Source organism: Equus asinus, chromosome 25, assembly GCF_041296235.1.
Source record: "Equus asinus isolate D_3611 breed Donkey chromosome 25, EquAss-T2T_v2, whole genome shotgun sequence".
Lineage (NCBI taxonomy): Eukaryota > Metazoa > Chordata > Mammalia > Perissodactyla > Equidae > Equus > Equus asinus.
In genome coordinates, this window is record NC_091814.1 from 37,665,891 (window position 1) to 37,680,715 (window position 14,825).

The window sequence follows — 14,825 nt, forward strand, 5'->3', positions numbered from 1 at the left end:
GTGAAGAAAGACAAACAGAGAGAGACAAGAAGGAGTCAGAACAAGAAACATCTTCTGTCCCATGTTTAGTGTTTGGAATCTATAGTGAGGATACTGGGAAGCCACTGAAAGCTTTATACCAGGGCAGTGAAGTGATCAGACTTGTTTCAGAAAGGTCACTCGGGAGAGTGTGGATAATGGATCAGGCTAGACCTCTCACTCTAGATGGAGACTGGAGTTAAAAAGCCAGTTAGGAAATGATAAATGAGGCCTAACCCAGGGCAGTGGTGATGGGAATGGAATGGAAGGTACATATTTGAGAAATATCAAGGAGATGGTGTGACCAACTTGTGCTGATGAGACAGTAAGACAGGGAAGGCTCCAGAAGAGCTCGGGTAAATGGGTGAATTGTGAGGTCATTCCCCCAAAGTAGGGAGAAAAAGAGGTGGGTCTGGGAGAGATGGGAAGCAGAGATGATGAGCTTAACTGTGGATCTGTTTGTCTCTGAGACATCCAAGGGGAGACATGCTATGGAACAGAAACATAAAAGAGTGCATTGTTCTTGTCCGTTAGAAAACCACACCCCACACTTAGCATACTTCAATTCTACTTGCCCTCCCCCATATGCACCTCACACCCAAAAATGTGTTTTTCTGAGGAGGTCTAGAGATGGGCCATGAGAAAAGGATCAGGTGTTAGGCACCTGGAGTTTTCCACGTGAATATAATTGGAACTTCATTACGAAAATATGGAAAAACATATATCGCAAACTTATTTTAATGAAACTAGATAAGATGAATTTTGTTTTCTTAACCAAATCTCCATAGGATAGTTCTAGGTGAATTGAGATCTCAAAACTTGAAAAAAACAGGCTTAAGATGAAAAGAATAAAGTAGGTACTCTTACCCTTAGAGGATCGTTAATGTATAGACCAAGGACTACAAAGGTCAAATACAGGATGCCTAGTTAAATGAAGTTCAGATGAAAAATGAATGTTTTTAGGGGCCGGCCTGGTGATGCAGTGGTTAAGTTCACATGCTCTGCTTCAGTGGCCTAGGGTTCACTGGTTCTGATCCTGGGCACAGACCCACGCACTGATTATCAAGCCATGCTGTGGCAGGCACCCCACGTATAAAGTGGAGGACGATGGGCACAGATGTTAGCTCAGGGCCAATCTTCCTCAGCAAAAAGAGGAGGATTTGTGGTGATGTTAGCTTATGGCTAATCTTCCTCAAAAAAAAAGCATGGTTTTAGTGACTGGAAGGAGCTTTGAAGAATATTCTCTTATTTTTACTTAACCTTTTCGTTAAAGAAGCATCAAAGAAGAACGTCGACAAAACAACTAAAAGGCGGTGTCTCAGTGCTTTCAGGCTGCTATAACAAAGTGCCACAGGCTGGGTGGCTTATAAGCAACAGAAATTTATTTCTCACAGCTCTGGAGGTGGGGAATCTGAGATCAGGGAGCCAGCGTGGTTGGAGGAGGGCCGTCTTCTGGGTCTCAGACTTCTCCTTGTATCCTCACATGGCGAGAGAGGCTAGGGAGCTCTGTGGGGTCTCTTTAATAAGGGCACTAATCCCATTCAGAAGGCCTCCACTCTCAGGACCTAATCACCTCCCAAAGACCCCACCTCCTACGACCATCATATTGGGTATTAAGATTTTGACACATGGATTTGGAGGAGACACAGACATTCAAACCATAGCAGCCGGGTCAGAATGATGCCAAAGCAACTGACAAATTTGATCATTTCAATCAACTGAACAATTGCCCCTGCTGACTGAAAATACATCAAACTTATCATTGTCAGACAGAAAAAGAAAAAATAAATAGCTATTTGCTTTTACTTTTTAATTGATTATGACCGTATGAAAGTTTTATTAAATACCTACTATGTCCAAGGTACTGTGCCAGATAATTTTCTACATTATTTTCTTTACTCCTCATTACAGTCTTTCAAAGTTGGTATTATATTCACCATTTTACACCAGCAGAAACTGAGGATCAGAGAGGTTATCTTGCCTGTCCAAGGTACAACAGGCTGGATGTCAGAGTCAGAATGTAGATGCTGGTTTGTCCTCACTCCAAGTCACCTTTACCCACTGTGTCATGTTTCTGGGATGTTGTCACACATTGTCGTTAAGAGCTGTAAAAAGGAGCAATTAAATGCCAGTTAGGGACATTTCAATTTTTCTTTGTCCCTCCATGTGGGAAAGTCCTGTTGGTCAAGTATAAATTTCCTTCAGCTACATGAAAATAGCCATGTAGCCATTACTTACCAAGGATAATTATGTCCCTTTCTGGAAGAGTACAGACACCTTGTTTTTTACTCTCTTCACGGCCCATTGCCTCCTTCCCCCATGTAGTTTAACATTTGTTTCATAAGATTATACTGAGGTAAGACATTCTGAGTGTTGAGACATAGTTTGGTTTCTCTGGAGGAGACATGAATTTCTGGCTCTCCTTACTGTCCCTCTTTTGTTCTCTGTACAGTCAAGCTCCAAAGGAGCTTTCTTTTTTTTTCCACCAGGATTTACTGTCCAGAGGCATTCAGGGCTTAGAAACCCAAAACACCGATGAGCCACTGAGAGGCGTCGGCCCATGGTCAGACCCAACCCAATGACATAAACGGAGACAATCTCACTCTGCCGCAAATATGTTTTTCTGAACACACCCAAATCCCAGAGATTTTCATCTTCTGTGGGCTCCCCGACATCCGCTTTGTCGAATAACAAGTTATTACAGAGAAACAAACCCAGTCTAGATTCCCAGCAGGACTCCCACTGGGGACAATGTTCCTCCTTATAAGAGAATTTCAAGAGGCATCCTTTAAGATTTTATGGGTCAAAGATTTTTAAAATCATTTGTTTCTGATGAATAATCCAGAGAAAGGGAGTCAGGCACAGTGCTCTCCTAGTTTGGCAAATGCAAGGATCCTTTAGCAGCAAATCTCTTAGCAGAAATACCTGGAATGTTTTGAACCAAACTCAGTGATTTCTTCTCCATTCTTAACTTTCAGTTTTCTTTTCTAAGTAGCTGCATGATTTGCTGTCTGGGAGGGTCTACAGGTTGGAACTCAAGCATCTATCAACACAAAAGTCAGCACAACACGGGCGAGTCAGGCACCAGGGTGTCAGGCCTAGCCCTATCACTTCCTAACAGTGTCACCCCAGATAAATGGTCTAACTTCTCAAATCTTTAGATTTCTCCATTGCGGCTTAATAACACTCTTCTTGGGATGCTAATGTGAGGATAGAATAAAATAATGTATGGCTAAGAGAGTAGATCTTAAAAGTTCTCATCACAAGAAAAAAAGTGGTTTTTTTGAGGAAGATTAACCCTGAGCTAACATCCACTGTGAATCCTCCACTTTTTGCTGAGGAAGACTGGCCCTGAGCTGACATCTGTGCCCATCTTCCTCTACTTTATATATGGGACAACTGACACAGCATGGCTTGCCAAATGGTGCATAGGTCCTCACCCAGGATGCGAACTGGTGAACCCCAGGCCTCCAAAGTGGATCATGCAAACTTAACCACTGCACCACCTAGCCAGCCCCAAGAAAAAAATTTTTAACTGTGTGGTGACAGATGTTAACTAAACTTGTTGTGGCTGATCATTTTGCAATATATACAAATGTCAAATCATTATGTGGTATACCTGAAACTAACATAATGTTATATGTCAATTATACCTCAATTAAAAAGATAAATCTAAAGTGCCTGGTACCCAAAAAGCAACTCAATGAGCCAAAGCTACTATTCTGTTTTCCTTTTTCCTCCTCAGCACCTTGAACACAGCTGGCCTTCAATCAGTTTTGGAGGGAAGGAGGGAAGAAGGAAGGGAAGAAGAAGATGCCTAAAGCCGCAGAAGCTACTTTCTCTTCTTCAAAGTGCCTTTTCTCCTTCCCAGGCAATCATTGAACTTCTCACTTGCTCCTCCTCGCTTTGCATGTGCCGATCCTGTTTGCTATCGCTATCCACCAGATTTTTACCTCTTGATTATAGTGAATAACAAACATTCATCAGCTTCTTCTATGTCCCAATTGCCCAGCCAGGTATTGTAGAGAACATAAAAATAAATAAGACAGAGGTCTTCCTTTCAAATCACCTACTGCTTACTGTTCAATAGCAGATGCAAGACATAAACCTGTGAGGGAGAAGAAAACCCATGAGATAAAAGAGAGTACTAAAGTGCTTTGGGAGAAAGATGGGGAAGGCCTTCATAGAGGTGGCAGCATCCATGCAGGACTTCAGCGGGATTTGGACCTGAAGGAAGAAGCCTAAGGACATCCAGGGAAGGAACCCGCCTAGGCAGGTGGGAGCTGTAGGAAAGGGTAACACAAGTCATCATCATAACTGCTATCAACTGAGCATCGCTATGTGTCAGGCGCTATTCTAAGTGCTTCACATGTAGGATTTCATTTCATTATGAACACAAACTGTGGAGACAAGTTGTTAGAGGCTCAAAATATCTTTGTTTCCGTCTTAATTAAAATTAATAGGCCTCCAGAGGGCACAGCTCCAACAGAAGGAGGTTTAAGAGGGTTAGAACATTTGAGCTATTAATGTGGTCTTTGAGAATAGAGAGAACTAAACAATCTTAACTTCTTTCTTTTAATAATAAATATAAGAAGGAGGAAAAGAATATTTGTCAGTTAGGTAGCTTAAATATATAAACACAAGACCCAAAGGGATGAAGAAAGTTTCTTACCAAATCTATACTTATCCTGTATCTTGTCATTATAAAATTTGGGGGGTTTGGTCATAAGAAGTGCCCTGTGGGCATCATCTACTCTAATAATCCTTAACTTTGAGTCTATAATACTTGTTTTAATTAAGAATTATATTCATTATTCATTAGAGAAGATTGAACTTTCTTATTAATCTTGTAATAACTGATTTTCTTATACTTCACCTGTATAAAAGGCTGCCATATTCTCTTGGGGTTACGAAAAATATGGTTTTTTTTTTAAATTCTGCAAGTAAAAACTAAATGATGATTATATTAGAATTATCTTTCACAGATAATGTAAATATCTTGGTGTTTCACTGACATGTGCTTTCAATAGTACACTATGCCCATTTTAAGGATGAGGAAACAGATTTAGAGAGGCTCAGTGTGGAAGCCATAAGAATGTGCCTTATGAGGCCGGCCTAGTGGCATAGGGGTTAAGTTCATGTGCTCCACTTTGGTGGCCTGTGTTAGGTGTCCCAGGTTCAGATCCTGGGCACAGACCTACATCCCACAAGCCATGCTGTGGCAGCATCCCACATACAAAATGGAGGAAGATTGGCACAGACGTTAGCTCAGGGACAGTCTTCCTTACCAAAAAAAAAAAAAAGAGAGAGAGAGAAGGCTCTTTGTAAAATTTACTGCAACCAACTCCAGCTTTGCTCTGAAAAACCACATCTACGTGTGTTCTCACTGAGGCCACGCTTCTGAGCGGCTGCTCCCGTGGTGACAGAGTACAGCAGAAGTACTCAGGCAGACCCATTCCTGGAGACACAGGACACCTCTGACAGCCGGCTTTGGCTTGGGGATGACTGATGGCCTGGCTGACCTTTCCTCGGCCTCCATGGGGCACTAAGGGTCAGATCTGCATCGTGGTCTGATGGCTCTCACAGTCTGCCCCATTTTCTCTCACAGCTGTCTCCCTAGTAGAATCCCTGCTCATTTGATCCTGTGTTGACATCTGCTTCATAAGGGACCAGGGCTAACACATTCAGTAACTTACCCAAGGTCACACAGCAATGAAGTGGGAAGGCTCGGAGGCCTTCCCAGGTTTGCACCAACAGGAGAGTGAGTAGTGGGAAATTGGAAGAGTGATTACTAACAACAATTCTATCTAAATCTTCCTGGTGCAGAAGTTGGGCAGACTGCTGCCAGTAATTCCCAAAGGACCTTACTTTAGAGACAAGACAGTGAAACACCATGTTGGGTTTTCTGTCTTTAGAAGTTCCCTTTTGGAAGGTAAATGCCAGTTTGGTTATTTCTTAAATCTTCTCACACAGTTTAGCTAACTCTTTAGTGGACAAGTGGATGTGAGCAAACTTCTGCTGTAATTGATTATAGAATTGACCCCTTGGGGATGGAAGTTTGGATACATACCCAGAGAGGAAGGATCAGGCTGCCTAGAGGCGGGAAGAACTCCAAAAAAGGGAGAGAGAGTCTTCCCTTCACAGCTGTGCCTCAAACTAGCCTGCAGAGCCTTCCCGGGAGCCAGGAATGGAACCCCGCAGAAGCACTGAGGGTTTATGAGCGAGGAGCTCTGTTACAAACCCTTAAGGCCTGCTCCTTAAAATTGGCTGAGAGTCTAAAAACTGGGGTCCAAGAGCCCAGGTTAGCGTTAAATTACGAAGCATGTCGATTACCCTAAGAAGTACAGGACTGGGAGCAGTCAGCTTAGGCGAGGATGTGGAGCTGGCGAAGTGGCTCGTGAGTGGGCTCCACTCATCTGCCTTTTTGTGTTCCTTCTAATTGGTGAAGGTAGACTGACCAATCAGGTAGCAGTTCCGCCCTTATTAGCTGTGTGACCTTAGGAAACACACTGAAAATTTCTGAATCTCGGGTTCCTCCCCTCCCCCCAACATAAAGTGGGTAATTGTGAGGATTAAAAGAAATGATAGAAATACACAAAAAGAAAAGAAGAAAGAAATGTTCTCGTTCTATTTCTACCTACTGCTCTTTCCCCATTTCCTTCTCCCGCTTTGCTCCAGCCCACACTGGTCTTCTTGCTTTTCCTCAAACTGCTCAGCCCATTGGTGCCTCAGGGCCTTTACACATGCCTATGACTTTGCTTGGAATATTCTTCCCCGTCTCTTTGCATGGCTCCCTCTTCACCACCATTCAGATCTCTGTTAAAATTTCTCCTCAAAGTAGCCTTCTTGGATTTTCCTTTATAAAATAAGGATCATTTACCCATCACAGTCTATTTCTTTAGCCTAATTTAATTTTCTTCATAACTCTCATCATGAAAAGAAATTATAGAGTTTATGCATTTGTCTACTTACTTGACTAGCTCTCCCACTAGCTGAAAGCTCCACGGGCGTAGGGTGTTAGTTGTTGTTTTTCATGGCTGAATCCCTGTGGTGTAGGTGGTGTAGGAGAGAACCTGGCAGGTGGTAGAGGATCATTAAATATTGTTGCATGAATGAACAAATGAATATGCTTCGCTCCAAGTACATCTTGTGAAAATATTAGCTTTTTTTCCTTTCTGGAATCCTGTTATAGGCTATAAAGGGTTTTTAGTTCTACAGTTTTCCAAGAATATGTCCATTTAAAAGGAGATGCATAGGAGGCAACATCAATGTCATAGCCCAGTAGAATGGCCATCAAATGACAGCAGTTCACAGCCTGTGCCTAATAAACATTTTGTGACCAGGGTATTGACCTTTGTCTTCGCACACCAGCTAACTGCTTAGATGTGTCAACACTAAACGTGATAAAAGATACAATGTTGAATTTTAACCGGTCCTGGAAAACAGTGAAGGTTACGAAATCCCCCCTACCCTTTGTGTCCTGGAAAATGGCTTACTGCAAAAGCCACCTTTCCTCATCCTCGTGGATGCCCCTCTTGTTTACCTATGACAAGGCCAGACACAGTCCCTTATAATTCCCATTCTTTGCCCCATAGATAATTAGCTGAACTACTTGTCCCCATTGATCAATTGGTACAAAATGTTTGTTAGCCCAACCTTGATTTTGCGCTTCTCTCCTTCCGCCAAGTGCCTGAACTTTGCCCCTCACTCAGGCCAGCACACAGCCCTCCTGAGAATAAGCCGGCTCGGGGTGAAACAGTCTCTGATCTACTGTCTGATCACGTCAAACTTTTATCCCACTTCCCTGTACTCAGTTCTTCCCAGCCCCGTTTATGACTCTCCGTAGAAGAAAATCCCCTTTTGCTTAACTCCGGAGACTTGCAAGTCCTCCTGTCACAGTGCTCTCCTTACTGCAATAGTCCCTTCCCCCTCCCCTTGGCAATAATCCTTTTTGAATAAGTCTCTCCTTACTAAGTCTGGATTTGTTGTTATTCAGCAAAGAACAGTAATGTTGCTTTTTGGTGATGGATCATGGGAGAAGGGCTTTGGTCAAACACTAATTATGTCAGACACTATAGTGCTTTGTTATGACGCTGCTCGTACACACTCTCTAGAGTCTCTAGTTGCTTTAATAGTATCTATACCCTAGGGTTGCTATGAGGATTAAAGACACAAACATACACATATAGAAAGAGTATTGCTGACATCTTCCTTCTCTGACCCCCACCAGTCCATAACTTCGTCTTTGGGTTTTACCTTTCAAGTATATTTGATATTTCTCCATCTCCACTGCCACTGCTGGTTGTCCTCAGTTGCCACCTCTCTGTGCTCTCTGGGATTACTTCAGTGACCTGCTTGCCGATCTCCTTGTATTCATTTCTGCCCTACCCTAGTCTTCATCCTGCAGCTAAAGCAAGTGTCCTAAAAAGCAAATCAGAAGAGGTCTCATTGCACTATGTGAAGTACCTTGGCAGTAGTATAAGTTTTTGAAGTTTAATTTAGATTTTTTTTTCTCTTGGCTTTTTTCCCTTTCTTTTTTTCCATTTAAATAGGGAGCTGGCTCTGGGCTTCTTTGCTTCAGGGGGAGTTTGTGGCATGGCTTCTTGTATTTCTGTTTTCCCGAAAGTCCTATAGAAGAGATTCTGTGAGGTATTCTGGCAGCTTTGAGGACAGAGGGAGTATCTATGACAGAAACATCGTGAGGAAATCCTGCCACCCTCCTGCCCCTTCCACCCTGGGCAAAATAAAGTATAGTAAAAGATTCTGGAAGAGGTGACAGAGGTCTAGGGATTCCAAAATCCCCAGGGAACTCAAGCCAGGCTCTAAGGCCGAGAGCTGGTCTCAAAGGGTTTGGGCCAAGGGAGCAGCGAGCAGAGCCAAAGCCAGTGGGCAGCACAGTGCTGCTGTCAAGAGCAAAATGGTGCCCTACAAGGAGTATGTGGATCTGGAGTCAGAATGACTTGGATTCCAGTCTAGCTCTTCCACGTATCAACTCCCAAATAGTTATTTCACCTCTTTGAGCTTCAACTTCCTGACAAGTAAATAGAGATAACGATAAAAAAGAAAATAACTTTGTTATAAGAAAGTTATGAGAAAAATACACGACTTGGTGCTTGCCATAGACTAGGCACTTAATTAATATGTTTCTCTTCCACTGTCAAGAACACAAACTATGTTTTAAATGAGTGTGAATGTGGCTGTGTCCCACGGAGCACATCAGAGGAAAGTCCTGTTGGTACAGCTCTTTCTCAGCAGATATAGGCCATAAGGCCCTACTTAGATCTGTGCTGTTTTTGAGCAATTTTTTATTTGACTCCCCGAGGGGAGACTAAGGTACCCACCAGTTAAATGAATCCACAAGGACCCCTATAACATACATAGATTGACTCTTTTTGGTGTGGAATCTCCCACAATATTATTTTTCTGGGCTCCTCTCTCAGATCTCCCAGTCTTTGGGATTGGGTGCCCATCTACTTTAAGTCTTTATTATTGTCCAAGTCCCCCAATTTGTAATACCTTTTAGACACATAGGCATGAGTTTTAATGGATGCTTTAGCGTTATTCTTGCAATATGGTTTCTTTTTATTATGATTTCAATTGGAAGGCTGCTCTGGTTTTTCTGTCATGCAAGCATAGACTTGCTACACAGAAATTTCTCCTGGCCAAATACAGCAATGCCTTCCATTTTCATGATTAGCGTCCTGGTATTTAATAATCCCTTCATACTAAACTTCTGATGTTATACAATGATTTTATTTTTAAGAATTCGTTTTCCACTGGTAATGGTCTTCAATATAGAATGCAAAATATTGATTTATTTAGCTTGAGATGATGTGCCCAAATTCTATCCTTATATTCTAAAAATAATTTAAACTCAACACTTTGATCAGATTCCGAAGCAATCATAATTAATTCATAAGGGTCGAGTATCCAGAGTGTCCAAACTTGGAGTGTGCAAAAGGCAGTGATACCATCAGCCTAATTAGATCATGATAATCCACCAACATATGGGAGGTTTCAACATATATTTATGTTGATTTAACCGAGCCACTCATAGGTCTCCTACCCACTTAACTATAGAGTACTGAAAAGTGTGATATCTGTTTACCTTAAATAGTCACATATTTGCAAATGGAGACAGTATTTTTTTTCTTTTTGAGGAAGATTAGCCCTGAGCTAACATCTGCCACCAATCCTCCTCTTTTTGCTGAGGAAGACTGGCCCTGAGCTAACATCCATGCCCATCTTCCTCTACTTTATATGTGGGACGCCTACCACAGCATGGCTTGCCAAGCAGTGTCATGTCCACACCCGGGATCTGAAGCGGCAAACCCCAGGCCGCCGAAGCGGAACGTGCACATTTAACCACTGCGCCACTGGGCCGGCGCCAAGAGGTGGTACTTTTGGATATGTCATGTGCTTTATTCCAAAAGCTGACATTATAAATGGAATAAAATAGAAAGGATTAGGTAAACTCAGATTTTTTATTAAGTCTATTGAGAGACCAGAAGACTGTAACTAGGATTTATTTCTATGCTCCAACTATATTAAAGTTGTGCATGGATTAACATTAATTTTTATAAGAATTAAGCTGCTTTGATTAATCAATCAAGAGTTTCTGTTCAATCCACCAAGTCTGTGAAGAGATTTTGGAAATGGTTGAATGTGAAAGAATGCATTGTAATGACCAGAGATACATTCCATTGCTGTTTGAGTCCTGTCCTAAATGAACCCTGTTGAGGAGCGTCTGCTCTCCCCAAAGAACTTCTGAAGCGTCCGGGATCCCATGCTGTGGTTATTACTGCAGTAACGCCAAGGGGGGTGGGTGGGAAGACCTGTGGGCAGCCACCTTGTATACAGAATCATGCTATGTACAATTGGAGGGTGTAGTCTCAGATTCCAGCTTCATGAAGTCATGAGCAGACTGAATCTCATCTTGTCAATGGTTGTATTCAGAAAGCCTAGAGCTCCAGCATTGGTCTCCTGCTGCTCTAGCTAAAATGATACTTGTTTCCTGGTGATGATGACTTAGAAGGAACTCAGGTAGATACTAAGATTATTGAAGAATTTTGGTCTTCTAAGAATGCGTATGTTGGTTTTTGTGTCCATTTTCCATTTCCCTTATACCCTACAAGATACCTTCATTAGGTAAAACAAAGTGTTCACGTTGTTATTCCTCATGACTGGGAGCCTATTTTCTTAGTTATTATCTGGCCATTAGATTGGAATTGACATATTAATTTAGCTAAATCAGCCACAGATTGCCGTTGTAAAGATTTAGAGAGAAACAAATAACTGATATTTAAGTAAAACATCATGCAAAATAATTCTGCTTGTGTACTGGGCTTTGCTTTGTCTTGTGTCAATTTATCTAAGCTGGATCGACGTTTCCCAGAATTTCCTTCATGACATAGTTCCGGGCTAGTCGGGGTCACAGGAGACATTTTGCACATGGTTTGGAAGGTGGAAATAAGCAGCAGCCATATTGTTTTTAGACTCAGACAATTGGTGCAGCTTACATACTTGGTCCTGGGCCTGCTGGTTCATCTTGTTGGCATGGGACAGGAGCTGGACACTTCCTGCTGCCACCAGACTTGTCCTTCACCTTCTATGCCTGGGCCAAGTGCATGTTTAGCTCTGTGATAAAGAGTGCCAGCTCCTCCTGTAGGTAACCCATGTCATCGAAGTTGGAGGCTTGGAGCCTCTAAGAGACCAACACGGGTTCCCGCTTGTCCTATGGGTTCCAATTTGTCATTGCTCTCCCTCACTTCACAACCATCTTTCCTTCCTGCCTGCCTGCCTGGCTGACCTCAGGCCCAGCCAGAGATGTGCAAACAACGGCAGAAAGTAAACTATTTAGCCAGCCCCTGCAATTGTGTGAGGTCGAATCTCTACATTAATCTCCTGTTACACACAAAACGTCCTCGTGGTTTTGCTTCTCTGATCAAACCATGACAAAGTTGGGGTTTGTTTGGGTGACCAAGAGTGTATAAGCCAGAATTTCTCCCCCTAGGACAGTTTAGCTGACAAGGAGTTACAAACTAAGGACCTATCAAGTCTGCTAATAGGTAAACCAGCAGGAAATTTAACAAGAATCTGAATATAAAGAAGAAAAAGGTTTACCAGTTTTGATGACTTTCAAGATTTCTTTTCCTATATCTTTGTAATCTTACCATGTCTGACAGTAGTTGTAATGGAGAAATAATTCTATAGGAATAGAAATTCTTTACTGAGTCTGTGATAGATATAACCTTTTAAAACACAAAATAAGATACAGGCTGAAAAACCTGGAAGGAATACACATTGCCCTTGATCTCTGAGCTAAGCTGATGGATTGCATAGGCTTGTGTTGGGAGCTCAGATTTGGGAATCGAGTCAAATTGTACTGAGACATTTATCATTGTATAACTGTGGGTTTCTTATATGTAAAATTCTTCTTATTCTAGAATTGTTGTGAGAGCTAAATGAAATAATCTGTGAAGTCCAAACAAGTGCACAGATGAATGCAGGATTTGCCATGTGCAGCTCCATGTCCAATTGTTATCTGTGCACGTGTCACCTCTTTTTTTTATTTGAAATGCCCTTGAGAGTGGGACTGTGTCTTTTTCGTCATTATTCCCAGCACTGTGTGAGATGTTCAGTAACTGGTGTGTAGTTTATGTGCAATACGCTCAAAATTATTTGTTCTACAAATGCATGAATGGCCAGAGGCACGTCACTATTGCTGATGCAGCATATCTAGACGTGGTATTTATCGTATCTTCTCTTCTGAGACTCAGAGTAGACAAAGGTGGTCACTATGTTGGGAAATTTAGGAGTATTGCATGGGTGAATGCCTGAGAATCACTGTGCCTGGCATAATGTTTAACTCAAGGATTTCTCGTTTGCAGATCCTGGAAGGCCTGACACATGCAGTTATGATTGCACGCCAGTGGATGTCACTCTTAGAACGTAGAAACGTGCTCTCAGGCTTTCTTTGGGAAGGCAAGGCAGACACTCCACAGATGTTTGCCTCCTTCCCCGGGGTAATGTGGGAAGTGATGTTGGTCTCCAGATGTCACTCATCATGGTGGAGCCCTCCACGCTCTCTTCATCCAAGTGTAGAAAGAGGAATTGTGGAATGCTTTGCAAAGCAAGCTTTGATCTATAGGAATGGTGTTCATTGATTGATGGAATTTGGGGAATGCCTCAGTGAACTAATATCATTTAAAAATGTTTCGCTGTAATAGTAGCTGCCTCTTGGAAGGCAAGTAGGAGATTCAAACATAGGATGCGAAGGAGATTTACTTTTCACTCTGTATCTGTTATCTGTGGTTTTGTTTGTACTTTGTTAATAAGTCACTCATTCCAAAGTAAATACTAAAGAATAACAAAATAATATTTGGCAAAATATCGATAGTACTCTTCTTTGAATTGTTTCTTGTATTACTGACTAAGGAAATTTGTAATTAAGAATAAAAACACTTGATTATGTTCTTTGCAATGTTATGGATTTCCATTCCTCAAACTGGCCTCTCATGCAGACATTAATTCATGTTCATTTATTTACATTCTTATTATGCCCCTAACTGTGTGTTATTTGTTGTACAGGTGCTGTTACACTGGCAAACTTTAAAAAACATTATTTTTTAAAGGAGAACTCTAATATGAATTAGGATTAAAGGAACACATCAGCTTCAAAATTATCCTTGTCTGATTTCTAGTTTGTAGGTAGATTTGCAAATAGGTAAGTTTACAATAAAACGTACACAGTTTCTAACTTTATAAGAGTAAAAAGGTTTTATGAAGTTGACAAAAATCAAGCGTTTTCCACCTGGGACTGTAAACTGGTACAACCTGTTCCCCAAGCAATTGGAGATCTGTGTCAGAAATCTCGGGGTCATCATAATTTATGACCCAGAGATTGCACTTCTAGAATTCATTCTTAGGTGGCAAACAAAGATGTACTTTAAAAGTACATACAAGAAACAACTGTTTATGTTGAAGAAAAGTCAGAAGCAAGAAAGAGGAAGTATAGAATCGCCTCTTAGCAAAACAATGTGGCCAGGGCGTAGCAGTTGACAAAGCGTAGATACAATGTTGCTTTGAATAATTCAAATATCCCTTCATGTTTGGGTTGCTTTGTGTCACTTGTGGCCCATACATAGTCCTAGAGAGGAGGATGGCAAGAGGTGAGGCTGCTTTACTTTGATTTTTGGAGGAAGGGACTGGATAAGTGTGGACCAGCAACACTATACACAATGCAAGGTACCCCACTATATACACAGAGAGTTGTGTGTTAGGCAAAAACCGACACAAGTCCACTATGGTTAACGTGAGGAAATGGAACTTCTCCAAATCTAATTGTTGTCAGTTCTGCCTATTGACAAGGTTGAACTTCGGGTTGAAGAAGATAGAACACTGTCAAGAGGAAACTACAGTGTCAAGATGGGTTGAGATTCATCTGGCTGCCTTAAATGAGTTCAAGTCTCTAGGACTGGACAGAGTATATCATGGGCTGCTCACAGAATTGAAATCAAATGAAATCGTCTAGTCGGCTTCAGAGGTCTCTGTACCATTGTGAAGAAGTGGACAGATGTTAGAAAGCTGAACATAAGCAAAGATTGTTTTGATTTTCTAAAGGGAACATAAAGAAGATTCTGAAAATGTTCGGCGTTTGAGCAGACAGGTGAATCTCCTTAATTCTACCTCACATTAGGGGGCAGATGGATGACCTCAGGTTCAGGCTCCTCTTCATAAGCCCTCTATTAATTTCCTAGGAACGCCATAACAAAGTACCATAAACTTGGAGTCTCAAAACAACAAAA

At 41.7% G+C, this 14,825-nt stretch overlaps 1 long non-coding RNA gene across 1 annotated transcript in view; it reads right to left on the minus strand.

The window, feature by feature from the left end:
• Positions 1-1,430: 1,430 nt before the first annotated feature.
• LOC123280529 (uncharacterized) overlaps positions 1,431-14,825 on the minus strand; it is a 29,501-nt gene continuing 16,106 nt past the window's right edge. Inside the window, exons 2-4 of the long non-coding RNA XR_006519467.2 lie at positions 8,275-8,439; positions 6,991-7,091; positions 1,431-2,123 (exon numbers count right to left, since the gene is read on the minus strand). This is a non-coding gene — a long non-coding RNA (uncharacterized lncRNA). The remainder of the gene's footprint in view (positions 2,124-6,990; positions 7,092-8,274; positions 8,440-14,825) is intronic.